The sequence below is a fragment of the Talpa occidentalis genome, unplaced genomic scaffold (assembly GCF_014898055.3).
Source record: "Talpa occidentalis isolate TD23 unplaced genomic scaffold, MPIMG_talOcc4v2.1 talOcc4.6, whole genome shotgun sequence".
Classification (NCBI taxonomy): Eukaryota; Metazoa; Chordata; class Mammalia; order Eulipotyphla; family Talpidae; genus Talpa; species Talpa occidentalis.
The window spans coordinates 110,685,397-110,711,880 of record NW_023604972.1 but is presented as its reverse complement, the minus strand read 5'-3'; the positions used below and the strand labels follow the sequence as shown (position 1 = coordinate 110,711,880).

Here is a 26,484-nt window from a genome sequence, read left to right as displayed (position 1 = left end):
GAGGTATAGGTGAGTGCTCCTAAAATGTGATTTTAATGTAGTGACATGCAGCATAGTGGGAATAGTCCCACCTGCATTTGAAACTTGGGGTTGGCTTTTAAGAGCCAATATAGATACTTAACCATAATATAGATACTTAACCTCTCAAGATGTTACTACCGATATTTGTAGTAGTATGAGGAAGAAAAGAATCACGAAAAGAACCTGGTGTAATATTGGGTACTTAGTAAAAGGTGTTCCATACATTGTAGCTGTTAATTCACTACTGAATAACACCATGTTATTCAGTAACTAGTTGTGTGTATGTAGTACATATGTTTTAAATTATGTTAAACAGGTAACTGTTACAGATAGTTGCACATAGTTGCTTTATTTGGCATCTCAGTTACAAAGTTTGATGATAACCTGGTTTTATCTTTAAAGTGAGGTTTTACCAGTTTTCTGAAATGTAATCATGAAACTTCTGGTCAATTACTGTTGTAAACTAATTACAAAGATTGACTTGAGTGCTTTCAAGTCTTTAAAAATTGGATTATTCCCAGTAGTCACATCATTTCATGCTATTTGTGGAAGGTAAGCACCACAGTTCCTTCACTCCATTTCTTTCAGGGATTTTTCCTTCTTCTGGGATGCTAAAGATGAGCAAAGATAATGGGCTGGATAATTGTAGTGGTGAGAGGGAGGGAGATAATTACTTTCAGCTACTTACACTTCTTAAATGGGCACTATATAGCAGAACAAACTTGTCTAGGTCTAGGTGGCGTTATTGATGACTTGAAAAAATGATTATAGGCTTCCACTTCTACGCAAGAAGTTTATGATTCTGTAGTGGCATTTTTACTTAGTTGTTGGAGAGTGCCTTTTCAGTAAGGGATAGGGATACACTCTTGTTGTCCCAGCCATATCGCCATTTCAATGTGGTTTTCTTTAATGATTGGAGAAAAGGGCAAACTAGCAATTGAATAATAACCCAAAGAAATTTCTCTTTAATTCATCTATTTAGTTGCCGTTGCTTACAAGAAGTTGGTGAGGTGGAAACATTTTTTGAATTTTATTTGGAGTATTTTCCCCTTAAATCTGAATTTAATATCCTGACAAGTGCTTAATAATATGTTGGTGGAATGAGTTGTGGAGTTAAGTCATTTGGCAGAATCAAGAAGTTAATAAAGGAACCACCTCTGTGGTCAAATAGAAGCATAGAGGCATCCCAACTCATAAAAACTTGATTTCCTTTGGGAGATTGCTTTCTAAATCAGGTCTTGACAGTCTTTATAAAGGGCAGATAGTAAATATTGGGGCAATATAGTTTCTGTTACAACTATTCAACTCTGCCACTGTGGTTGATCGTGGTCATAAGTAATGAATATACAAGTCTGTTCCAATGAAACTGGCCAACTGGGGTTGTTAATGTGCTAATCCTTGTTCTAAATCTTAAGAACTGACGTTTAAAAATGTAGAAACTTGGGTTGTGTTGTTTCAGTATTACCTGAAATGTTTTTCAGTTTTGCAACATGCTTATTTATTGATTTAAGAAAATATTACCCCCTCTTTGTAAAACGTGATAGTGTATTTTTTGCACAAGCTAAAGCATCTTGAAATCAGTTCAATGCCAGTGGAGATTGTTTTACTGAGAAAATGAGAAAAAACCTTAGTTAATATATGGAGACAGTTTTAAAAGGACAACTCTCTCCCCTGGAAATAATTACTTGTGTTACTCTTGTCAGCATTCTCTCTCTCTCTTTTAAAGATTGATTTATTTATACATACAAGATGTGGGTTATAGGCCAGAGGTGCAGCGGGAGAGGGATGTATGTGAGAGCATTCACCAGAGACAGTGGGGAGCAGAACAGGCAGATTGACTGAAATACACTACTGAGGGGGAGCAGCGGGCGAATCAGGAGAGGTCTGCTGTGCCATGTATGTTAGCTCTCTGGCTGGGGTTTTAACTCATGCTGAAGTGGCTTGTCTTAGCTTCATAGTGCTAGACTTAGCCCCTTGCGCCACCAGGGAGGGCCCCCATTCTCTTTGTTTATAAAGATAAAAACTTTTTTTTTAAAAGATTTATTTATTTATACAAGCACTGGGTACAGTCAGAAGCACGGGAGGGTGAGAGAGTTCACCAGAATAAGAGCAGGCCGACTGACAAAGTACACTGCTGAGGGGAGCAACGGGTGGCAGGAAAGGTCTGCGCGCCATGTGGGACCCTCACCCAGTGGCCGGGGATCGAACTGGTGCTGCAGAGGTTGCGGGCAGCTTTGCAACTCAGTGCTCAACCACTGCGCCATCGGGGAGGCCCTACAAAGATAAAAACTTTAATTGGATTATGCCAATAGTAACATGGGCCATTTATTTTAAAAGAAGAGCTTTTGCCTGCTTTTGGTGGAAATTAGAGCTTTCTGAGGCGACAAAGACTATCACCCTCTTTGTTCTGAAAATGAATTGAGAATTAGAAGCATTTCTTTACCATCAACAGGAGCTTGAAATATGAGGGTCCAGGGTTTGGTATGGAAGGCTACTATTATTACAAAGCGTGAGGTTCCCATCTGAATTTTGTGTCTGTATTCTAAAATGTATCCTGGTGAGAGAAAGCCCAGACAGTAGGTCAGATAGAAAACAGGCAAAAGTGAGCAGCAATGAGCAAGCTAAACCTACAAAGAGTAAAGGTAATTCCTGTGATAAAATTGATGACAGACTTGTAGGACAGGTGACAGTGTATGGGGTTAGTATAGGGTTAGAGTGAGTACAGGGAAGGCATCCTAGAGGATATCAGCTCGGTATTAGATGATGAATAACAATTGACAAGACACACACAGGGCAGAGGAAATTCCAGGCAAGGGGGTTGATCAGTGCAATGGCACAGTTCAGTACACACTAAGAGGAGAAAGGAGACTGGTGAGGCAAGCAGGCGCCAGACCCTGAGCAATCCTCTACCATACCGACCAAGCTTTGATTTTATTCTGCAAGCAGTGGGGAACCATCAAAGATGATAAAACCAGATGATCAGGTTCAGTGTGCTTTTTGTTCAAATTTAAAAATGCAGTGATACCAAGGTCTGTAATTGCCTAAAACTGCAGCAACAGGAGGGAAAACCTGTGAGTGCTTCACTCGTGATTTTAGGTGAAAAGTATCTAGTAGAGAGGTATATGTTAGCTATTTAACAGGTAACTTCCTGACACGTTGGGGAAAAGTTGAATAAGGATCTGGCCTGCTTTAGAGAAGTGCTTCAAGGTAGCCCATCAATAATACCTTGTTACGTAATGACCTTACAAAAATGAGACTCTGATAAATAATTTTTAGCTTAAGACCTTTTTCTCAGCCCTCTTCAAAGTGATTCACAGTTAACTATCAAATAACTGAATACTCATAGTGCAATTATTATAAACAAAATGTAGTGTTAATGAATGATGAAACACAAAGATAAAAAACATGGCCCCACATCAATAAACACAATCTATTTACCTGTGTCTCTATATACATCCATTTATACCTAAGTCAGGGAAGTTAAGTCTTGGATTCTTTGTCTGCATAACCTACGTAGATATGTAGACACATTCTCAATACCTGAAGTTTTTTTTTTTTTAAATCTCTGAAAGTAAGTGCTTTTGGCATTTCTAAAAATAGTAATTTACATTTATAGTATGTTCAAATTATACATGCTTTATGAACTTTCTTGAGCTATGTATCACAGTGACAGAAGAAATAATCCCACAACTTGCTAAGCAAACTCTAAAGTCCAAAAAGCAAAATCCAAAAAATTCTAGTATAAAAAATATTTAAAATAAATGTTTTGGCTTTGGAGGACACAGCTAAAATAATCCGAAAAATGCTTCAGGTACTGACAACAACCAGTATTATCTAACTTTGAATGCCCGTGTCTCTGGTACTATCCTGTGTGTTATTAAGTGCAGATCTTAACCATGTGGCTACTCTAAAGGCAGCACCAGTAATTTGGATGGTCCAGTTCCAGTGTGCTTGTTAAAAAGTCACATTTGTTTCATGTGACTTGAGTGAGAAAATTCTAAGATATTATAGGTCGTTTACCTTGGGTTGTAACTATTGATTTGGTAGGCAAGAATTTTGCTGAAATTGCAGGTGCTAACTTCGACAAATTTTAAGCTGTTCATTTTGACTTGGAAATGAGAGGTTATAGTCTCATAATTATCTTTCAGTGCAAGCCAGTGGCTCTTGATGGATATTTGTGTTGCTGAACCTGATGGGTACAGCCATTCTTGGGTCTCAGAAGGTCAGTATTGGTCAGTTGCTCCAGAATCCTGGGCCAACTTTCTAACTAGGCTAATATGAGCAAAAGATACGTGTCTGTGCAAGGATCCCCAAAGGATGAGGCAAGTAGAGAGCAGATAAGAAAGCTGTTTTCAAGTAGTTGAAGGACTATTTGGAAAAGAAGAATGAATTGGGTAGTTTTTGTGTGATGTTGGTTAAATTATCTAACTTGTATGTGCCTCAGTTTCCTTAGGGGTAAAATGGAACACTGGGGGCAATCTCATAAAATTGTTGGGAAGAATTTTTAAAAAAACCCACCCCAACAAAGCTCTCATGAGAACTTGACATGTATCTGCACTCAATAGTTTTTTGGTTATTTTTTTCTATATGCAATGGAGAGAAAGCTAGCAAGATGTCTTTCTAAATAAATGTGTCTCGCATGAATAAATATTTTTATGTTTTAAAACATAAACAGTTCCTTGTACCAGCTGCTGGAGTACACCAGAGTACACCGCAAAGAGTTAGTACTCTCCACTTTTACAAGCTGGAACTTGGAGTTAGTAATTTACCCAGTCACCCGGCAGCTGGTATGTGAATGGGCTGAAACTTGAGGTTTTCTGATGTCCTGACCCAGTGTACTTTTCTCTGTACCAGGCTACCTTAATGGAACTACTGTGAGTCAAAGGGTGCTGGAGGCTTGCAGATTTCCTTCAGCTCACTGAAGGAAAAATCTTTACTAGAGTACTTACAAAATGGTTTGTTTGCTGGGGAGTAAGCAGTGGCAGTATTCAAACTGGAACTGTGTGGCCAATTCTTAATAATGTCAAGACTTAATTGCATTAGGGACAATCTTGACTTAGATGAATATGATGACCCTCCTAACTTAGCTGTTATAGTATTAAATAGGTGAAATTTAACTTACTTTAAAAATTGTCACTTTTTATTGATTCATCATAAATAAGCTATTTCTCTTTTGGGTGTTCCAAGGAATTTCCTCCTGCTTTCAAAATAGCAAGTGTAAGAGTAACATAACTGGAATATTTAGATTTAGGTGTATGTGCCATTGCAACCTCATAGAATATTAAGAAGTTATATACTCAAGAATTAAAATCTAATAAAATGAATTAAGTTTTTTTTTATATACAACATGAAGTGAAACTGGATTTTTTTTCCCCCTTGACTTTTAAAGAGTCCATAATTATAAGTTTAAAATGTTTGTGTTCATTTCCAAGGGTTGCTGTAATGTCACAAACTAGGTGACTTTAAAAGAAGTTTATTGTGTGATACACAGTTCCAGAAGATAAAAGTCTGAAATCAAATGTTAGCAGGACAATGCCCTCTTGGAGGTTTGTAGGGGAGAATCCTACCACAGCCCCAGGAAAAAATGCACAAAACACATTGTTTTTAAAGCAAACAATACTCACCAACCTTTTAAACCTACATATTTGAACAATTGTCAAAACTAAGTTGCCAACATTGATGCATAACTAGAAAACTTCCTCAATTTGTATTAAATCAGAAATGTATTACCATCAATGCATTAATATCTTTACTAAATACTGAAAAAATAAATTATTTTTGTGAGAGTTTCATCCTGGCGATGTTATCTTCACACAGGTTGAGACTCTGTGGCTCACCTATCAAGCTCAGTGGAAAAGCAGGTCTGTGTTGGTGTTATGTGCTAGTCACAGCCACCTCAGATTATGTTCAATAAAAAAGCAAAAGGGTGGCACAAGGGGTTAAGATGCAACCTATGAAGTCGTCCACAGCTTCTGCAGCATGAGTTTGATCCCCAGCCAGGTAGCTACCCACATGGTGCAGTAGACCTCTCCTGCCTTGCCCGCTGCTCCCCTCAGCAGTGTGCTTTGGTCGATCTGCCTGTTCTGTTCCCCGCTCTGTCTCTGGTGAATCCTCTCACCCCCCACTCCTCTGGCCTGTACCCCAGCTCTTGTATGTATAAATAAATCTTAAAAAAAAAAGTGGTGTATACAGAGATTTGCAACAACTTTAAAGACCAAAAAATGTTCCTGTTATATGGTCCCAATAATAAACTCAAAAATGAGTGACAAATAGGGGCTTCGATGGGTTGTATATACTTTGGGTACAGTTATACTAAAAGCAGAGTTCCTTTGAAATCTTAAAAAAAAAAAAAAAGTGGGCCTCCCCGGTGGCGCAGCGGTTGAGCGCTGGGTTGCGAAGCTGCCCGCGGCCTCTGCGGCGCCGGTTCGATCCCCAGCTGCTCCCCGGCCACCGGAGGAGGGTCCCACATGGCGCGCAGACCTCTCCTGCCGCCCGCTGCTCCCCTCAGCAGTGTACTTCCGTCCCTCTGCCTGCTCTGCTCCCCGCTCTGGCTCTGGTGAATTCTCTCACCCTCCCGCGCTTCTGACTGTACCCAGTGCATGTATAAACAAAAACAAACAAACCAGCAAACAAATAAATAAAGCATGCCTCTATTAAAAAAAAAAAAGTCCCTGTTAGTTCTCAGATGGTGCTCAAATGGGATACTTAAATGTGTGAGCTGAATACTTGTTAGCCAAGACTAGCAGGTGCTCCTTGCCATTTATTCTTAAGGACTTTTAACTTCAATTTCTGCTTTCTTGACCGTTCTTGACAATTATCATTATGGAGATTTTTCTGCTATTAACTGTTTTAGTAGAAGTTGACATGGATTTAAAGGTGTGCATCTCACTGCCTCCAAATGACGTGAAAGAGAATGAAAGGAGTCCCCTGTGACCCCGTGAACTGAAGGAAGTAAATCCTGTACCATAGAAGAAAATCCCTGTCCAGGGCCTCCCTGGTGGTGCAGGGGTTAAGTCTTAGCACTATCAAGCTAGTACCAGCCACTGTGGCATGAGTTCGATACCCGGCTAGGAAGCAACCCACATGGCACAGCAGACCTCTCCTGTCGTGCCTGCTGCTCCCTTCAGTGTATTTCAATCACTCTGCCTAGTCCGCTCCCCACTCTGTCTATGATGAATGCTGTCACCCTGCCCCCACACCTTTGGCCTGTACCCCAGTTCTTGTATGCATAATTAAAAAAAAATCTTAGAAAAAAATCCCTTTCCAAAAGATGAAAAAACCACTGAAAGCAGGGGAAAAAAATGACCCTGTGCTTGGCTCCTACTTCCACTGGACCCCCGTCAATTCCCCCCAAAAGTCCTCAAATGGATTTTCAAAGAAGTCAGGTGAAAACTGGTCTCTTCCATCAAGAGATCCCCTGAAGGCATCAACCTGGTTACGGAACATGAAGTTGACTCAAACGGTCTGCCAAGATGGCTTCCTTCTTCATCTCCGCCGTTTACTCCCCCTTAGTCATATTTGTTATTGATGTCCCATTTCTTAGCATCTGATAACACCTCATAAGCCTGATTACTTGCTTGAATTTTCTGTCTGCTGCTTTTCTCAGGATTTTAATCTGGATTCCACCTCAGAGTCAGTTTCCAGTATGCTTTAGATGTCCTCCACTAGGGCGCAGCCTGCACACCCACAATTTCATGGTTACCCACCGTGCTTTAACAGGCTGTTGGAATGTCTTCATGGAGTCACCCCAGGATCCTTGCTTGTCTCTTCCTGGCTTTGGGTGACTGCTGGCAGTCCTTGGCACTTCTTGGTTTGTGGCAGCGTGGTGCCAGTCTGCTCCATCTTTACTTGACATCTGTAGAGTCAGGAATGGTCACTGAGCAGGTTTTCTGATCCAGCAGACCAGGTAAAGGAGGAGTCAGAGTCCTCAGTGGCTTTTGCAGGTCTTTGACTGGTATTTACCCGGTACACAGTAGGCAGGGGTGCTGCGGGGCTGGGAGGATGGCAGTCTGCGGGGCTGGGAGGATGGCAGTCCTCCCAGCCCCCAGCAAATCCTCACTATCTGGGCTCTCCGGCGATCTCGGCTTCTCTTCAGCTTCTTCTGCTGCTGCTGGCGTCCCCGTGACGCTGCCCTTAAAAACCCAGTCTTAGCCCAGGTGAATTCCATCTACATACGCCCACACCCCACTCCAGGTGCCCGCCATCAGGCATGCATTCAGGACCGCAAGGATCCATCATCTATCCTGATGGCGGGAGGGCAGAAAAGCCTGACGTTTTTCCTTACCCTACAGTCCACCCCCTCAGGGTTTTCTGCCATATAGTCTTCATATATACAATTTTCTTAGCAAACAAACAATGCAGCCGTGGCCCACAAAAGCAAATACATCACAATATAACAACAAAATACAACAGAACACAAATAAGTCCAGGCAGGGCCCCAACCTAGTGCAAAAGACAATTATTGGTACCAGCAGATAAGCCACCAAATCTGCTGCCGCAGGCACTGCTCATATGAGAGAGGGGAATCACTCATGGCATCTACTGTATCACACCAGGAGCCGTCAGGCTTCCTGACCTTCTCTGGCTGTAGTCTCGGCTACAAGCCACACACAGCATCCACCCCCAGGATGCACTCGCTCTGGGACTGGCGATTCTATTCTGTTGGGGGTAATCGCCAACCCTCAGGGTTTCTGTCTGCAGTCGCTCCAACACTCGGCCTTCATGGCCACCCATGCGACTCGCAGACCCCTGCACTCAGGCCCACCCACTGCACAAGCACTTGGGTCGGGGATCCAAACTCTACATTCGGCTTGGGCTCCACCCCAAGCCACGTTCCCCACCCGTCCCCCAAGGACGGGTTCCTCAGCTCCTCACCCTCTCTCGACAATGAGCAGGGCATCACCCACAGGTGATTTTACGAGACTCACAGGGCTTCAGCATACTCAGGCTGCTTAACAGCCGCTCAGGGCTTCTCAACTTAACATCAGCACCAGCTTTTGCCTTCTCAGTTGGCTTTTCTCCTCCGCCTGGCTGCTGGGCATACACAGGCTGCTTTTGGCCATCAAGGCCCACTGGCCACCCCCAGATTCCCATCTCCTGGGGTGTACAAACAATAGCATCCTCCCCCAGGGTCCCAAAAACAACATGAACTTGCCAAAGTTCCTCCGCCTTCTGGCAGGATTGTCAGTCCAAGTCCATCAGTCCAAGTCCATTAGTCCAAGTCTGTTGGCCTCTCCCTGCATCAGCACCGGCGAGCTCCGAATCGTGGTCCTCTCCTCCCCAGCGATTCTGCTGTCTCAGGGGTCGTGGGCTGGTCCTCTCGGGTGTCTCCTCCACGCGAGGTCTTGTCCCGCAGCTCCTGGACCTTGTCCATCTCCTGTGCCGCCATGACGCCTCCAGCGTTGTCACAGGCAAACAGTCTGTTACTCCTCAGTCCCTCCAGGTCTTCGGAGGCTCCATACCTGTCTGCCTGGGTCATCCTGCCGACTTACGCCAATTGTAAGGGCAGGAATGGACACGGTGCAGGTTTTCTGATCTAGCAGACCGGGTAAAGGAGGAGTCAGAGTCCTCAGTGGTTTTCGCAGGTCTTTTATTGGGATTTACCCAGTAGACAGCAGGCAGGGGTGCTGGGGGGCCGGGAGGCTGGCAGGCCTCCCAGCCCCCAGCAAATCCTCACGCTATCTGGGCCCTCTGGCGTTCTCTCTGCTTCTCTGCTCTTCCGTTCGTTCTGCTGCTTCTTGGCTTCTGCTGGCGTCCCTGTGACACCGCCCTTAAAAGCCCAGTCTCAGCCCAGGTGAATCCCATCCACCCATGCCCACACCCTAGTCCAGGTGCCCGCCATCAGGCATGCATTCAGGACCGCAAGGATCCATCATCTATCCTGATGGCGGGAGGAAAGAAAAGCCTGATTTTTTACTTACCCTACAACATCCCTCTGGGTTTCTGTATCTGTTTTCTCTCCTGATAAGAACACCAGTCATGGGTTAGGGCCCACCCTCTGCCAAGACCCTATTTCTATTAAGTCGACATCGTGAGGTTCTGGGTGGATATTCATTTTGGGGGTATATTTTCAACCCAGAATATTGTAGTTTCATTTTTTTCTTTAAACTCTATTCTTAAAATGATGTTGTAACTTAAGAAGCACTATAAAACTACTTGAAACTGTATAAAATAAAATAAGGTAAGTTATTAACTTCTATTAAAGCAACTTCTTTAATTAAGACAATTAAGATTCATTTCCATCATACTTATATTTTTCTCTAGTAGCTTTCTCTACTCCAAAAACTAAGATGTTATTACTTCCTCCCATGAGGTAGAGATCACTTGGTTATCAGTTTTATAACTTCCTGCATAGATGTCGCAGCCATAAATTGAAAAAAAGTCTTTTAATCTCCTTATTGTAAGCCAACTATTTTCAATTGTAAGAAAAATAGTTAATTTTAGTACAAAATATTATTATATAATTACATTAAAAAATTGAAAAGATTTTGGGAATTTAAAAATATTGCAGAACAGGATGTTAGAATATATTTAGTAGTGTTGTTTCCATAAAGGTGTAAGAAAAGCTTGTGGACCTCAAAATTATGATTCCTGCATAATAAAATTGCAGAGATCATAGCAGGTAGGACTGAAAGCAGTTAGCAAGAGCCCAATAGGAGTAGAGAGCATACTGAGTTCATCTCTGAAACTACACAGATTTTTTTTTTAAGATTTATTTATTTATGCATACAAGAGCTGGGGTACAGGCCAGAGATGCGGGGAGTGAGAGGGCTCACCAGAGACAGAGTGGGGAACAGAACAGGCAGATGGACCCAAATACACTGCTGAGGGGAGCAGCGGGCAAGACAGGAGAGGTCTGCCTTGCCATGTGGTTTGCTCCCTGGCCGGCCGGAGATCGAACTCATGCTGCAGAGGCTGCGGATTGCTTCATAGTGCAGTGCTTGACCCCTTGCGCCACCAGGGAGGCCCCTCTTAAATGTCCATTGAAATAATTTGAGCAATTTAACAATTTCAGCAGAAAATATGGCGAAAGTATTTTTAAATCTTTGGCGCCCTCAAGTGGCATGATATTGTAAAGCAACTCAGAAAATACTGCATATATAATTATTTTAAAATCCTCCCATTTTTACATCATTGTTCATTTTTCTACAGTGTTTGATATGCAAGATTGGGTGAAAAAACCTGACATTGAATGGAGGTTCCCTCTTGCTATATACCCCCAAAGCAGAGAAGCTGTTAGAAAGGATGAATGGATTATTAAAGCAGAACATTCACTTTGTCTAGGCGACTAAGGTCCTATCCCAGGCTTTAATACATTTGAATGATCAACCAGAAGGGTCAACTGCCTTATAGTCCAGACTATGGGAACCCTGCTGGGGATCCAGGAACATAAATTTATGGAAATAGTGGAAAATAGACATTGCCTTGACTCTGACCTTGGATCCACAGGCTATGTTGCTGAGACCATGAAGCCCTACATGCCTTGGAAAGGTGCTCTGCACTGGACTTTTCAATGGGATGACCCTACAGGGGTGGTGAGTTACTTTGTATCCCTGGGTGAGGGGGAACTGCTCAGTCTCTAGTGGCTCCCACTGTCCTGCTGGAAGCTGGACCTATTGAAATACACTTTATCTGGGATGGAACCTGCACCATTGAGAGGGAGGAAAATGGGGGTCCAGGTCTGACATAGCCCACCCAGTCCATCTTCTCATGCCTGGCAGCATTGCCTCCCCTGGCCAACATGTTTGGTAGGTGCAACCAGGTCAAGTTCCTAAAGCTGCCAGCTTCCCGCAACTCAAGGCCAGATGGCATATTCTGCTTTCCACTGAAATGATCATTTGGCTGCCATCTTTGCGCCGTCCGTTAGCTTGGAGCACATTATAGCACACATAGAAACCCTTACTAAATTTCCCCAGCAAGCCTTAAATGATGGCCAACTGAACACTGCTTTGCTTCTAATGATAAAAGCTGTTCATCACAATAGGAAGGCTTTGGACATGAATACTGCCTTGCAAGGAGACACCTGTGTGTTCTTACTCTGAACCTGCTGAAGCATCATCTTTATTATATCATTTGAGAACACAAGTAGAAATCCTGAGCGATCCAGCTCCTGGCCCAGGGGACTTAGTAAATCAGTGGTTGGGATCATGGGGCTTGTAGGGTCAGGAATGACCACCGAGCAGGTTTTCTGATCCCATGCAGACTGGGTAAAGGAGGAGTCAGAGTCCTCAGTAGTTTTTTGCAGGCTTTTATTGGGATTTACCCGGTATACAGCAGGCAAGGGTGCTGGGGGGCCGGGAGGCTGGCAGGCCTCCCAGCCCCCAGCAAATCCTCACTCTATCTGGGCTCTCTGGCCTTCTACTTCTCTTTTTCTTCTCTCGACTGTCGTTAGTTCTTGGCTTTTACCGGCGTCCCCGTGACGCCGCCCTTAAAAGCCCAGTCTCAGCCCAGGTGAATCCCATCTACCTATGCCCACACCCTACTCCAGGTGCCCGCCATCAGGCATGCATTCAGGACCGCAGATCCGTCATCTATCCTAATGGCAGGAGGGCAGAAAAGCCTGATACTTTTTACCTTACCCTACAGGGCTCTTGGTGGAAAAAATTACTTATTTTGGGAATTTTTTTAATATTAATTTTTAAATTTTTTACATCTTTGTTCATTTTTAAACAATATTTGCTTCCCCCACCCCCTCAGGTGTAGTCCCCATAGAGTTTCCTTCCCCAATGCACCCGTGCACCATCACCTCAGTCCCCTGGGCTTCTCCCTCCCTCCCTCTGATCCCTCTCCCTCCTCCTCCCCTGCGGGATGTCTCTGATTTATAATTGTCGGTATTTTGGGAATCTTGATCTTAACCTGTATTATTTTCCTGCACACGTTCCTATATTGTTGCTGTGGTTTTCAGCCCCCAGTGCAGCCAGATAGCTGCCAAAAGAGCACCTCCATGTTATCTGCAGGGCCAGCAAGCCCAGAGCAGTTTCTCTATGATCCCGGCAGAGGGATAAAGGAGTCCTGGAGTCTTCAGGGGCTTTTTCAGGCTTTTAATGATCTTTCTACAGCATTTGTAGTGAGGCAACCAGATGCAGGGCAGGCAGGGGGGCAGGCCTCATAGCCCTCCACGAATCTTCACTCTTCTGGATTGTGGTGTTCTCTACCTCTCTCCGCCATGCAGGCCTCTACTTACTGCTGCAAACTGCTCTCCGCTCTGCTCGCTGCTGTCGCCCTGAGACTGACGCTCCTCGCTAGATGCAGGTGCGCATGCACCACTCACGCATCCGCACACCCTACTCCATGTGCCGCCTCAGGCACCCTCAGGTGCCACCTGTAAGGCCACAGGTGTGGATCATTGATGGTAATGTAGGGAGGTTGGAAAACACCCCATTAGCAAACCCCATTAGGAAAACAACCCTACATTAGCAGAACTCCTTGCCCTACATTAACGACCCTCAGGTTACCTTGCAGAAGAGGGGAAGATATGAGAGTGTAGGAGAGCCCCAGAGAGGAAATGGAGACAATGTTGGAGGTGCTCACCGGGAGGATGTTGTAGGGTAAGGTAAAAAATCAGGCTTTTCTGCCCTCCCGCCATCAGGATAGATGAGGGAACCCTGTGATCCTGAATGCATGCCTGATGGCGGGCACCTGAAGTGGGTACACCTGCGCTAAGACTGTGCTTTTAAGGGCGGCGTCACCGGGACGCCAGTAGAAGCTGAAAGAGAAGAAGCCCGAAGCAGAAGCAGAGAACGCCAGAGAGCCCAGATAGAGTGAAGATTTGCTGGGGGCTGGGAGGCCTGCCAGCCTCCCGGCCCCCCAACACCCCTGCCTGCCATATGCCTGGTAAATCCAAATAAAAGACCTGCAAAAGCCACTGAGGACGCTGACTCCTCCTTGACCCGGTCTGCTGGATCAGAAAACCTGCACTGTGGCCTGTTCCCGACCTTATAGATGTCATTGCTGGGTAGCCCTCCAGCTGGAGCCGAGTAATGAGGGCCTGCATTCCCCCTCCCCTGTCCCTGGAATGCGAGTTCTGCCTACGATCCCGATCCCGACGGTGGCGGCTATTTTCGTGCACAGTTTAGAGAGGAAGTGTTATTGAGGCCACCTGGGCTATGGACTCCTGCCTCGGCCTCCATGTAAACTCTTCCTTTGTGGAGATCTGCTCGCCTTTGGGCTGCCGGGACAAGCTGGCGTGTAAGTTCCCTTGCTGTTTTAAAACCACTGTGTTAGCAGGTTTGGGATCTCTAGTGTGCTAACTTCTGAGAAGCAGGAAGGTTTTGCTCAGGAGCACAATCTGAATGTGGCTATATATGCTTATAACCACAACATGAATTTATTGGGGACAAATTCACATTGCATTGGCAGCAAAAAAGGGGAAGGTCATGAACGTCTTGGCTGAGTGGGTGTCGCCATTCTGTGGAGGGCTGAGAATCTTGGGGAAGAGGAGGAGGAGGAGGAAGAGGCCCTGGCGGCTCTTGCTAAACTCTGAAGACGCCTGAAGGATCACAGGCGTGGAGTCCATAAACATCTCCAACTGCCCCCACTTCAGTGCCTTTATTTATGCCACTTGGTGGACGTGTGTTACCTTTGGTTTAGGCCAGGCCTCCCTCTCCCCCACCAGGTTTTTAGCTGTCCTTGGCATCTTCAGGTCTGTTTCTCAGTGTCTGGGTAAACAAGAGGTTGATCACTTTAGTGTTTTATTTCATTGGCCCACCTTCCCATCAATGAGGGTCAGGACAGTATTAATAGATATGACAAAACCACCTTCCAGGCTGACAAGCTCACCTCTTTCTTTGGTCTCACCTTGCTGTCTGGATACCTGGTGGGGCTGGGAGAGTGGAGGGCGATGTACAAGCCAACACCCCTCTTCCTTGCTTTCTTTAAGGAAACAAACCTGCTTCCCACGGCTTGGGCTTTTGGTCTATTCTCTCTGCCTTTTCTATAATGTTTTTTTTTTTAAATCAAGAAAGTTTTTTTTTTTTTATTGAAGTAACACTGGCTTACAACACTGTACATGTTTTGGGAGCACAGGTGTGTGCTAGCGCATCATGCCCAGCACCAAAGGGCCAGAATCCCTCTACCACAATTCATTGGGCCTTCTCCCCTCCTTACTGCCCCCTATTTCACTCCACCCCTTGGAACCAAAGTTCTGCAGTCAGAATACAAGTGTTTGCTTTAGTTTGGTTTTGTCTGTTCCTTTGCTTTGTTTCTTTATAATCAACACACAAGTGAAATCATCTGTTGTTTTTTTTCTAACTTTTCACTTGGCATAATCCCCTCAAGCCCATCCATGTTGTTGCAAATGGCATTTCATCTCTCTCTCTCTGAATAGCTGAGTAGTATTCTATTAAGTATATACATCACATCTTCTTTATTTAGTTATCTGTTGGTGGACACTTAGGTTGTTTCCACACCTTGGCTATTGTAAATAGTGCTGTCATGAACAAAAGAGTGTGTAAATCTTTTCAAATTAGTGCTTTTTTATTCTTTGAGTTGATATCTAAGAGTAGAGTGGCTGGATCATGCAACAGATCCATTTTTAATATTTTGAGAAACCTCCATAATGTTTCCCATAGGGGCTGGGTCAATCTTCATTTCCACCAACAGTGTACATGGGTTCCTTTTTCTCTACATTCTTGCCAATACTTGTTTCTGGTTTTTTTGATAGGGGCCATATCTTACTGTGGTTTTCATTTGTATTTCTCTCATGATAAGTGATGGTGAACATTTTTTTCATGTGGCTGTTGGCCATCTGTATGTCTTCTTTGTAGAAATGTCTATTTAACTCTTCTGTCCATTATTTGATTGGATTGTTTTCCTGTTGTCGAGGTCTTAATAGATCTTGCACATGAACCCTTGCCAGAATTATGACGTGCAAATATTTATTCCTATTCAGTAGGAAGTCTTTTCCTTGTAACAATTGTTTCTGTTGCTGTGAAGATTCATATTTTGATGTGGTCCCATTTGTTTATTTTTTTCATTTTCTTTTATCATTGGAGTCAGGTCCCAAAAGATATCACTGAAGCCAGTGTCATGGAGCGTTTTGCTATGTTTTTGTCTATGTATTTAATGGTTTCATGTCTTACATCAAACTTTTAATCCATTTTGAGTTAATTTTTGTGTTTGGAATTATATAGCGGTCTAGTATTATTCTTTTGTATGTAACTGTCCAATTTTATCAACAAAATTTGTTGAAGATGCTTTCCTTTGTCCATTGTATGATCATCGATCCTTTGTTGTAAATTAACTGTCCACATATGTTTGGGTTTATTTCTAGGCTCTTAACTCTATTCCACTGGTCTGTGTGTCTGTTTTTATTGTAGTAGCATGCTGCTTTGATTACTATTGTTTTGAGTATTATTTTATATATCCATAAATGTACTGTTTGCTGTTCTTTTTTTTAAAAAAGGATTTATTTATTTATGCATGCAAGAACCTGGGTACAGACAGAGGTGTGTGTTGGGGGGTGAGGGGTGGGAGGATTCACCAGAGGCAGAGTGGGGAGCAGAACAGGCAGATCTACTGAAACACACTGCTGAGGGGAGCAGCGGACAAGACAGGAGAGGTCTGCCACGCCATGTGGGTCAGCTCTGTGGCTGTGGATCGAACTTGTGCTTCAGTGGCTGTGGATAGCTTCATAGTGCTGTGTTTTAATCCCTTGCACCACCAAGGAGGCCCTATTTGCTATTCTTTTTACAGTTTTAGCATGACAAAGCATATTTGAGATGATTTTATTTGAATATGTGAAAAGTTGGCTGACAGAAGAAAGGTTTCTGAAAGTCACAAAAACATATGAAATGGAAATGCTTCCTTCTCCGACACTGCCAGTGGATGTGCAACACACTTAGAGAGCTTAATGGAGGTCTCAACAGAAAAGAAATAATGAATTTGTATTTAATTTACACAAAACGCTTAGCTAAGATTTTACTATGCTAGTACCAGTGTATCTGGCCAGCAGAGGGAGCCAACGAGCTTCCCATGATTGCAAATTCCCTGACTATAGAAATAGTCAGCATCACCTTTGCCTGGCTTGCGCAGCATATCCAGTGTTTAAATTTGGCTACTAAGAAGCAAAGCCACAGCTTTCATTAAAAAAAATAATTTTAGGGCCTCCCCGGTGGCGCAGCGGTTGAGCGCTGGGTTGTGAAGCTGCCCGCAGCCTCTGCAGTGCCGGTTCGATCCCCAGCTGCTCCCCGGCCACCAGAGGAGGGTCCCGCATGGCACACAGACCTCTCCTGCCGCCCGCTGCTCCCCTCAGCAGTGTACTTCGGTCCTTCTGCCTGCTCTGCTCCCCGCTCTGGCTCTGGTGAATTCTCTCACCCTCCCGCGCTTCTGACTGTACCCAGTGCTTGTATAAATAATAAATAAATAAATCTTTAAAAAAAATAATTTTAACATATGCACATTGTTAAAAAATTTAATACCAAAACATGAATAAAAAATCTTTTTGTATATAAAAACACAAAATAATACGGAAGATCCCTATTCTCTCCAACCCTTCTTTCCAGAGGCAACCATTGTCACCTCCTGACTCTTTTACTCGGGGAAAAGAAATTAAGGATCTTTAAATAATGCCATAACACAGTTCAGATTTAAAAAGTACAGTAAGGATGCTTTAGTGAAAAATGTTTTTCTCTCTCGTCTGTTTCTTCAGCCTCCCATTTCCCTTCACTAGGGGCAACCAGTGTTAGCAGTTTATTGAATGACCTGCCAAGGAGATTTGATGAGTCCTTTAACAAATAAAACAGTTCCAGGAAAGCAATAGGTCCACATGTTCCATAATTCAAAAGCTTCCAAAAACAACTCAGAGAAAGATCTCTCTCCCTCCTCTGTCTCAAAGAAGCAACATTTAAGTCATATTTCCTGAGTTATCAACCTGAGACATTAGCTACTCGCTTTATATTATGGTAGATGAAGTTTTACCTCTTGTATTCTCTTTCCCCACTCCCCTTTCCAACCCCCTGGTATAAACATAATGATTACTTTATTTGACAAACAATATTCTTGATGGCGGAGCTTAATATTATAGTAATTTTTTTCCCCTTTAGATAATACTTTTTCTAGAGTTAATTGCCTCATTTTCCATTGGCTTAGCTTTTTTTTATGTACTTGTCATTGATTTTCCATGCACATCATCAGATTTGTTAAATGCCAATGATATTTTCCAAATTACAAAAGGATCACAAATCTTTCCCATTCTTGGTCTTCTTGTTCTAAACTGACCTGCCTGTGCTGAGTATACACAGAGCTCTCATCCTCTGACTTGCTTCATCCTTCACCCCAATAGATTTCCTCTTGCCTAGATCCTATGTGTTAATCAATTCTTATATGCATAAATAAATAAATCTTAAAAAAATGAACTTATACAAATGCTTTTTAAAAGAGAAAACAAACATCCCAATCAAAAAACAAACAGAAAAGTTTAATAGACACTTATGCCAAAAAGACATACACATGCCTACAGGTACATGAAAATTGCCTGTCATCACTTATTATCAGGGAAGTTCAAAAGCAAAATGAGAGATGAGATGCCACCATATGCCTGTGAGAATGGCCAATATCAATAAGACCAGAAACAACAAATGTTGGCAAGGGTGTGGAGACACAAGAACTCTCCTACACTGCTGGTGAGAATGTAGACTGGTCCAATCACTATGGAAAACAGTACAGAAGTTTTTCAAAATAGTAACAATAGCGATCTGTCCTATGATCCAGAAATTCTACTCCTACGTGTCAACCTGAGGAATGCAAACAATCTAATTTGAAGGAATATATGTACTCTTAATGTTCATTGCAATACTAATTATTATATCCACATAATGGCTTGTTTTTTTTTAAAAGATTTATTCAACTATGCATACAAGAACTGGGATACAGGCCAGAGGTGTAGGGCATGAGAGGATTCACCAGAGACAGAGGAAGGAACAGAACAGGAAGACTGACTGAAATACACTTCTGAGGGGAGCAGCGGGTGAGACAGTAGAGGTCCACTGCGCCATGTGGGTACCTCCCTGGCCAGGGATTGAACTCATGCCACACTGGCTGTGGAAAGCTTCATAGGTTGCGTCTCAACCCCTTGCACCACCAGAGAGACCCAATATATCCAAATTACGGAAACAAGCTAAAGTGTCCAGGAATAGATGAGTGGTTTAAGAAGATTTGGCACAATAAAAAACCACTTGGCTATTTAAAAAAAAGGATGAAATCTTGCCATTTGCAGCAACACAACGACATGGATAGAAATTGATGGATTATGCTATGCAGAAAAATTCATAAGGGGAAAGAGAAATACTGAACAATTTTATTCATATGTGAATACAAAGAAACAAAGGAAAGGTATAGAGAAAGCTAAACCGAAACAAACCCTAGAAATCTGAAAGTAGACTGAGACTACATACCAGAGGGTCATGGTAAAAAGTAGGGAGCAATGGGGGAGGGAATGCAATGGGGGTTCAAGGAGTTGGATGCCTTAGTGGTGGGTGTGGTGTGGTAACATACGCTACTCTTTTCCTTTCCCCTCTTCCCATTTTGAGCAGGTTTTCTAACTGGCTTGTTAGTTAATTTGCAGTCATCTTGTTGCAGGCCTGTTATCTATAGTCAAGGCTGTCTTGATATCATTGGCTATGTTTTTAGTGACGAGGACACCATAATTTTGTGGTTTTGTTAGTGGGCAGAATGAGGGGCACCCAAGAACCCTCAAACTTGAATGCTGAAAATGGGTTCTGCCATCTGCCACATGAGGACATACTCAAACAATTAGTGTGCAATAGAATAAGGAAAAAGAATATAGTTAAAATAATTTCCCCATGAAGCATCCAGAGTTACCCATCCCTTCGTGGGAAAATGCCCAACCAAACAGGGTCGGTGCAAAGCAGGACCACTGAAGCCCAAAAGCCTGCCACAAGTCTAAGGCACCTTTGAGCAGGGACCTATAGGGAAGGGGCAGAAGGGACGAGGTAAGTCTGGAAGGAAAAGAGCAAAATCAAAACCCAAGTCAGTGGCTGCCATTGTCAGCCTCTCCACGGGTCTCTCACCCAGGTTTCTGGCTCTTTCAAGTGTCTCCTTCCAAGTCCCCCATGTCCTTGGTGCAAGTCCAAGGCCATTCGTTTTGCTCCATGTACCTCCTCCAGGTCTTCTTCTTTCCCAAGTCCTTTATTTTGTTTCTGCCTTCCCAGCTCCTCCCTTCTTGGGGGCCTGGAACCTCCCCTTTCTGTGACTATCACTCTGTTACAGTTTCTTTTCATTTGTTCAGAGGTTTCTGATTTCTTTTTTGAGGGAGACTATGTCAATAGTTGCCTTGGGCAAAACCATAAAATTTATGCTCTAAGCAAAACACTAAAGCACTCTGAGCCATTTGAAGAACAAAAATTCAAAAAATCTTGACATTTGTTATTTATCATAGAGCAGAGATACAATACTTAGGCTATAATTTTCTCAGCTTATGCTTGATTGATCTTTAATAACCCAGAGTAAAAGGGCAGGTGACCAGTGATTTTCTTAACAGTAGCTTACTGGTATATATTCCTGCTCTTGTTTCAAGCTTCATGCAGTCCTGTAATTTTATGTCTCATTATGATAACTGGCATCTAATATAAAATGTCAGTGTATAAATCAACTATGAAATTAGCCTAAATTGTGTAATAAATTTTGTCACACTTCAGAGTTTTTGAAAATCTTCATTTATCTCTTTCTTATTACAATAAAATGGACACTTTTATTTGTGAAAAATCCAAAAATCTGATAATGCTGACTGCTGCCAATGATGAATAACACAAGTAATTTTCTTCATTCTTCATTATGTAAATGGTAAGTATCTATAGCAATGCACTTTGGTTTTGTAGTGCATGTAAAAAATTACAACACAAAAGATGAGACTTTGAAATGCTTATTTAAATGTATTTTAACAATGTGACATCCATAGAAAGGAGAGCTTCCAGTTTCCCTGCCCCACCCAAGGAAGGGTGGATCTAAGCAGAGAGAAGTAAGAGAGGTCTCGGAGAAGGAAGAAGGAGATCAGGAAGGAGATGTGAAAGAGGCACATAAAGAAGAGAGGTGAAGAAGCTATGCTTGTGTTCAGCCTTGGACTTGTACCAAGGACATGGGGGACTTGGAAGGAGACACTTGAAAGAGTCAGAGATGTGGGTGAGACAACCACGGGGAGGCTGACAATGGCAGCCTTTGTCTGGATTTGGGTTTTTATTTTGCTCTTTTCATCCCAGACTTGCCTGGCCCCTTCTTCCCCTTTTCTATGGGTCCCCACCAGAAGGTGCCTTAAAATTGTGGCAAGCTTCTGGGACTCAGAGGTACTGCTTTGGTCCAACCCTGTTTGGCTGGGCATTTACTCACGAGGGGATGGGTAACTTAGGGTGCTTCATGGGAAAACTATTTTAACCATATTCTTTCTCTTCTGTTCTCTCTATTGCACACTATATCAAAGTTCTTTTCCGTTGAAGGTCTTATGTACTCAAGTGTGATTGTCTTTATGTAGCAGATAGCAAAACCCATTTAAAGCAGGGAGGTTTGGGGATCCCAGGATACCCCACCTTCTGCCCTGTAGCAGTATGTTGTATGTACCCAAACATTTACCAATATATATGTCTTCACCTACATCTTATGTTTCCTAGCTCTAGTCTGAGAACAGCTGACGCTTGCTTCACACCAAAAATATAGGGTACAGTGTTGCTAATTGCTAAATAGTTTTCCCACTAAAAGGAACAAATGCCAGGGCAGGTTTAGAAAATGTACCAAATGAGAATGGAGCTTCTTTTTATACCATAAGTTAAGAAAGTTTTCAAGATTGATGGGGATATATTGAAAGGATGTAGGACTGTCAGCTTGACATATTTTCCAAATGTCAAATTTTTATGGTAAAATTTGAGCCTCAATAATAATGGGTCATGACCCATTGCATAAAACAGGTATACTATGCTTATACTGATATAAGCAAACAAATAATTGAATGTTTGATTAGGAAAAATTTTAAAGTCTCAACATAATTTCCAAAAAAATGCTTGTTAAGTCTAGGAAAAGGTTGATTTTTTTTTTTTTGGTGGAAAACTAGGCAAACACTACCTTATTCAAGTAATCAAAGTGAACATTATTAATAATGGAATAAGTTTAAATCCTGGGACTCCTGATAGTATGCAAAGTAAAGGCACAATCTAGTAATATATAAATGTTAATTTCCTTTATTCAGTTTTCCTCTTGGATTATGTAGAAAACTGTCTTCAATTGTAAGCAACACACACTAAAGATTTTTTGGGAGAAGAATAACATCATGTCAATAACTGACACTCAAATAGTAGATACATTTTTGAAGCATTCTTACAAATTTTCTTTTGAAATTGTTTTAAATTAAAATAACTGCTTTTAACAGTCTTAATTTCAACTTACATACCATATCTTGCCAGTCTTTTTGTAATAAAAAGACTGGTGTACTCATGAGGCTAATTAAATTAGTAATATTGGTCAAAGATTTTTTTCAGAGATCATTTAACAAGAAAAAAATTAAATTTTATGCATTGAATGAGATTCAGAATAATAAATTCTCAGAAATCATAACACTTAAATTACATACATAAGATATTCTAGAGTAATTAAAATATTTTATGACAATGGTAGAACTATGGAAATGCATTAAATATTTTTATTTATATTAAATACTATTATTTATAGTAAGGTTGTTATTAGAAATGACAAATTTAGTTCTAGATTAAGGAACATCTTTGTTTTTTAGACTTCACTAATCACCAATGTCATCTCCAAATGTTATTCAGATTTAATCATTGAAGATTTGTAGTGAAATGATAAGGTAAGCGAGACAGAAATGTTATCTAATCCATTTAAGGTTAAAAAAAAACTAAATTATTATTGAAATACCACTGCCCTACATCCTTGCCAGTGTATTGGCAGTATAGACTGTCCCCCGTCAGGTGTAGTCTTGGTCACATTCCCACTGCCAGAGTACCCATAGTCCTCCAGCAAAGGCTATTGTGCTCCTCAGCCCCTCATTTCCCCCATTCATATCCTTCCTTCTTCCTCTCTCCCTCTGAAAACCTTAGATCTATGGTCAAATGGCCTTTTTTTAAAATTTATTTTATTATACATACAAGAACTGTGATACAGGCCAGAGATGCTGGGGGAGGAGGGGTGAAGAAATACACTGCTGAGGGGAGCAGCGGGAGAGTCAGGAGAGGTCTGCTGCACCTTGTGGGTAGCTCCCTGGCCGGGGATCAAACTTGTGCTGCGGTGGCTGCACAAGTCTTAACCCCTTGTGCCACTGGGAGGTCCCCGAATGTTTTTTTCCAGTGGAGAAGTGGATATCCTTTTGAGTAGTTCACCTCCTGCTGTGTAACTGGACTGTAGAAGGCATGTTTGCCTGAAATTGTTTGAGTATAATCTTTTCTTATTAAAAAAATATTGCTTGCAAAGAAAAAATAAGAATTAAATTATGGATATCCCAGATCAGATTGCGACTAGGGAATACTTTTAAGTGACATTCAGATATAAATATTCAGACTGAGACATGATTTGTATGGGTGGTTTCTTTGGTACTCAGCAAGCATCCCCAAGCAAGGTAGAGTCAGTGTGAATGCGCTAAACAGCTTTATACAAAGAGTCACTTATACTTTGCAGTTTAGAAAGTGCCTCATATTTGTGGTACTCAGAGTCATATTTCACCATTGGAAAGCCCCAGAAGTTTCAGGAAGGCTTGAAGTTTTTACCTTGATTTTTAAGTAAATCTGCTATATATTCTAACACATTCCTAAATGGTACATGGAATGGAAACAAAATTGATTATTTCAGAATTACACTTATTGAAACAACTCATAGCCTCCTTATAATGGAGAAAATCATCTATTTTTCCTAGTATTTTCATGATAACGTTCCATGTTCTAAAATATGTGATCTTTGTTGATTCCATGATTCAGAATACTATTGGAATACTATGTAATATAGCGTCTTTCCCCTGAATGCTTGGGTCTCCAAAAAGTGCTTAAAATTTCAAAGTCCACAGAAATACCAAATGGGGGAGAAAGTTCTCTCTCTTTGCATATTGATAATAGCATTATCAACAATGAACTATAAATTTTGGACAGGTTCATATTTCCAAAGGCTTTTCTTCTGTAAAGGGGAGTCAGGAGTTAATTTTGGGTTGAAAATAACTATGATGCCAAGTGCCTCTTTCTCAGAGTTCAGACACTACATAGGATTTAATATACATGTGATTAGTGCAGTACGCTGCATGTCTAGTGCTCTGGATTGCTATGAATGGCATAGTGTTGAAGCATGATTCAAACTTCTTGAGTATCACCATCCCAATTTTGGACATATCAGTGTATCATCTGTACTCCTGCTTACTGTACATTTTTTAAAAACGGACTCACTTTTATATTTAAAAGGATCAATTTCAAAGACATTCTCTCACTATTGTACATGTCTATCTTTTGCCAAAAATTAGAAAATAACCATAACAAAAACTGATGATAAGTTATCTCATTTTTCACAGTGCAAAGAATGTTGACTATTGTCAGGTAAGCTTGGATTGAGTCTGCATTTAAGTTTTTTTTAATTGAAGTAATGTTGCATTCTAACATTACATAAATTTTGCATGGGCATCATTATAAATCAACATCTGTGTATGTTACCTTTTGTTTACTACTAAAAGCCCAATTCTATCTTTCACCAGATAGTTGATCCCTTTTACTCATTTTACCTAGCCTTTTCCACTTCCCTAATTTGATCACTAATTTGATTTGTAAGATGGATAAAAGTTCACCTTTTAGTGTTCCATGAAATAAGCATAATGAAATTATAAGGGGAAAATCCTCTAGTACTAGAAAAACATAGTTCATCAATAAATAGCAACTTTTTTTTTAAAGATTTATTTACTTATACAAGAACTGGGGTACAGGCCAGATGTGCAGGAGGGTGAGAGGATTCACCAGAGACAGAGTGGGGAACGGAACAGGCAGACTGACCGAAATACACTGCTGAGGGGAGCAGCTGGTGAGTCAGGAGGGGTCTGCTGTGCCATGTGGGTAGCTCCCTGGCAGGAGGTCAAACTCATGCTGCAGAGGCTGCAGACAGCTTCATAGGTTGAGTCTTAAGCCCTTGCGCCACCAAAAAGACCTCTTAATTAATTTTTAAAAAGATTTATCTTATTGTTTATGCAAACAAGAACTGGGTATAGGCCTAGAGTTGAGAGGATTCACCAGAGACAGAGTGGATCTATAGTTGGATCTACTGAAATACACTGCTGAATGCAGCAGCTGGCAAGACAGGAGAGGTCTACTATACTATGTGGGTCAGCAACCTGGCCAGGGATCAAACTCATGCTGCAATTGCTGGCGATAGCTTGATAGTGCCGAGACTTAACCACTGTGCCACCAGGGAGGCCCTTAATCATCAATTTTTAAGCTGTTTTCTGCAATATTTTCATCTTTACTTGTGGAAATCCTACTCAGTCTTTGAGTTCTAGACTTAAAAAATACTTCCTTCTCTCTGATTTTCCCTATTTTCCTGGCTGCAAATAAAAATTTATTCTAGCATTTTCAAATACCTTAAAAATAAACATACAAAGGAAAAACAGAAAATAAAAACTTTTTTTTTGCTTTTTATTGCTTATAATTTCCTCTAGTTTTTGAAGAGCTATTTTCATGAAACTGGTTTGTTTTTTAATTAACAGAAAGGAGATTTTGCATTAAGTGTCATGATTTATTTCCAAGTTGTTATAACAACAACACACATAAATTGCAGAAGAGATTTTTTTAAGAGAGCTTGTAGAGCTTAAGGAGGTTGTAACTAGAGACCTTAATAATGATAATAAAAAAGCTCCCATAAAGAACAAAATTGTGTTTATGCATATTCTTTAGTTTTACTTGAAATAGAGTACAAAATACACTAAAATTTGCTACAGTGAGTACTTCTCCCTTTAATGACCTGCAACATATTCTGTGTCCGTACAATTGGATATATTCCTATCAGGACAGTTGGAGGCAATTAAACCTGGAGAGATCAGGGTATAGCAAAAACCAGAATGATGGTAAATGGGTAAAAAAGGATTTTCATGCATATTGCAGTGCTTGCTGATATCATTAGTATATTTCAAGTAACTATCTAATTGGCAAGTAGTTGTTTAAGTTAGTTTAAAAAATGACCTTTGATATTACCTATTTTTAAAATGCTTTCAGTTTTTTTACCCTTAGAAGATCATAATAGATAATAATAGCTGAATACCTTTTTTTTTCCCCAAGCAAGTAAAGAAAAAAAATACAGTATGAAACTGATTCTTCATAATTGAATTAAAAAGCAGTAAATTTAGACGAAACTTCCTGCATGCATGCTCATTCTCACCTGGAATGATTTTGTCTTTTTTGACTTTGTTCTATTCCAAAGGTAAACAAAATTGTGACAGTTTTTCTTCCTATGATCACTGCTCCCAATACTGTGAGCCCAAAAGTTATCTTT

The 26,484-nt window shown here is 41.5% G+C and overlaps 1 pseudogene; it reads left to right on the top strand.

The window, feature by feature from the left end:
• The first annotated feature begins 13,777 nt into the window (after positions 1 to 13,777).
• Positions 13,778 to 26,484, top strand: part of LOC119261068 (60S ribosomal protein L35-like) — a 108,125-nt pseudogene continuing 95,418 nt past the window's right edge.